Source organism: Styela clava, chromosome 13 (assembly GCF_964204865.1).
Source record: "Styela clava chromosome 13, kaStyClav1.hap1.2, whole genome shotgun sequence".
NCBI lineage: Eukaryota > Metazoa > Chordata > Ascidiacea > Stolidobranchia > Styelidae > Styela > Styela clava.
In genome coordinates, this window is record NC_135262.1 from 16,052,501 (window position 1) to 16,055,000 (window position 2,500).

The window sequence follows — 2,500 nt, forward strand, 5'->3', positions numbered from 1 at the left end:
ACTCCGAGAAGACCCGAAGCGGCCAAGGCAAGCGCCCCTATGGGCCTAACACCCGCCGTGGGACGAGGCCTCGATCAGAAGGACACCGGCGCTCGCCGTCAGCCGCACTGGGACTTCCGTACGTCACAACTCGGCGCGCTCGAAAAGCGCGCAGATTCGACGCTGGACTCTTCCCGGTTCACTCGCCGTTACTCAGGGAATCCCTGTTGGTTTCTTTTCCTCCGCTTAATAATATGCTTAAATTCAGCGGGTGCTCTCGCCTGAACTCAGGTCGTATGTGTCAAGCGGGCCGCTTCTTACACGGCCCGCTGGCATCGCAAGTCGTCGCCGCCGGCGCCGACCGAGCGCGTACCGTCGCCGCCTTGGCCCACGGTCGGTCTTGATCTCGTGACCGGACCGACCGACCTGGACCCGCCCCTCGAACGTAGTTGAACACGTCGAGGGGCCGGCGGTGTACGGGACACGCGGTCGCGCCGAGAAAGCTCGGCGACCGCTTCAACTTGGGGCGACGCCCGGCCGTCTTTGCAGAGGCCAGGCGACGGCCCTCGGGTGAGGACGAACGCGACCCTGAGGCAGACGCGGTCCCGGGATTGACCCGAGACCGCAATTCGCGTTCAGAAGGTCGACGTTCAATGTGTTCTGCAATTCACATTACTTCTCGCACTTGGCTGCGTCCTTCATCGACTCGCGAGCCGAGTGATCCACCGTTAAGAGTCGTCCTCGACGTTTCGCCCGGCGCCGAAGCGCGCGGACGTCACACTGTGGGATCGACCACAAAACCACCACCGACAACAACTGCACAAAAACACCAACAAACGGCGCCGAGCGACCGCCGGGCTGGGCCGGCGGCACATCGAGCGCGGTGCCCAGAAGCCACCATCGCACTCGGCTGCCTTGCTATGCCAACGTGTTACGCGTGTCGCACGGGGCGGAACCCCGATTGACGGCCGCCCTCTCGGCGGCACCCAAAGACAATTCAGTGCGCGGTCGGCCGGGGCCTACCACCACCTTCGGTAATGATCCTTCCGCAGGTTCACCTACGGAAACCTTGTTACGACTTTTACTTCCTCTAAATGATCAAGTTTGATCGTCTTCTCGACACGCCGACGCGGCCGTTGCCAGCCGCGACGGGGCCGATCCAAGGATCTCACTAAACCATTCAATCGGTAGTAGCGACGGGCGGTGTGTACAAAGGGCAGGGACGTAATCAACGCAAGTTGATGACTTGCGCTTACTGGGAATTCCTCGTTCAAGGGAAACAATTGCAAGTCCCTATCCCAATCACGAATGAGGTTCAACGGGTTACCCGGACCTTTCGGCCTAGGTTAGACACTCGCTGCTTCACTCAGTGTAGCGCGCGTGCGGCCCCGGACTTCTAAGGGCATCACAGACCTGTTATTGCTCAATCTCGTGTGGCTAAACGCCACTAGTCCCTCTAAGAAGTTAGACGCCGACCGAGAAGGTCGCGTAACTATTTAGCATGCCAGAGTCTCGTTCGTTATCGGAATTAACCAGACAAATCGCTCCACCAACTAAGAACGGCCATGCACCACCACCCACAGAATCAAGAAAGAGCTCTCAATCTGTCAATCCTACCTGTGTCCGGGCCGGGTGAGTTTCCCCGTGTTGAGTCAAATTAAGCCGCAGGCTCCACTCCTGGTGGTGCCCTTCCGTCAATTCCTTTAAGTTTCAGCTTTGCAACCATACTTCCCCCGGAACCCAAAGACTTTGGTTTCCCGGAAGCTGCCGGAAAGGTCGTCATGGTAACGCCTCCCGATCGCTAGTTGGCATCGTTTATAGTCAGAACTAGGACGGTATCTGATCGTCTTCGAACCTCTGACTTTCGCTCTTGATTAAAGAAAACATTCTTGGCGAATGCTTTCGCAGTAGTTCGTCTTCCGCCGATCCAAGAATTTCACCTCTAACGGCAGAGTACGGACGCCCCCGTCTGTCCCTCTTAATCATTACCTCGTGCTCCGAAAACCAACAAAATAGAACCGAGGTCCTATTCCATTATTCCATGCAACACTATGCAGGCGAACAGCCTGCTTTGAACACTCTAATTTTTTCAAAGTAAACTTATCGGCCACCGCCGACACTCAGTCAAGAGCACCGACGGAGAACCGAAGGTGAGGCGAACGCAACCAGTGACACGCCTTGCGACGGACCGGCGGCGCTCGCCCAAAATCCAACTACGAGCTTTTCAACCGCAACAACTTTAGCATACACTGTTGGAGCTGGAATTACCGCGGCTGCTGGCACCAGACTTGCCCTCCAATGGATACTCGTTAAGAGTTTTAGGATGTACTCATTCCAATTACAGGGCCTCGTTAGAGTCCTGTATTGTTATTTTTCGTCACTACCTCCCCGTGTCGGGAATGGGTAATTTGCGCGCCTGCTGCCTTCCTTGGATGTGGTAGCCGTTTCTCAGGCTCCCTCTCCGGAATCGAACCCTGATTCCCCGTTACCCGTTATCACAAAGGTAGGCACGTAGCGTACC

General features: G+C 56.6%; 2 non-coding genes and 1 pseudogene across 2 annotated transcripts in view; all 3 read right to left on the reverse strand.

The window, feature by feature from the left end:
• Nucleotides 1-274, reverse strand: part of LOC144431716 (large subunit ribosomal RNA) — a 3,695-nt pseudogene extending 3,421 nt beyond the window's left edge.
• Nucleotides 275-562: 288 nt separating this feature from the next.
• Nucleotides 563-716, reverse strand: LOC144431697 (5.8S ribosomal RNA). Its single transcript, XR_013480237.1, has one exon. It is a non-coding gene; the product is annotated as a 5.8S ribosomal RNA (ribosomal RNA).
• Nucleotides 717-1,014: 298 nt separating this feature from the next.
• LOC144431590 (small subunit ribosomal RNA) overlaps nt 1,015-2,500 on the reverse strand; it is a 1,810-nt gene continuing 324 nt past the window's right edge. Inside the window, exon 1 of the ribosomal RNA XR_013480153.1 lies at nt 1,015-2,500. This exon is cut by the window's right edge and continues 324 nt beyond it. This is a non-coding gene — a ribosomal RNA (small subunit ribosomal RNA).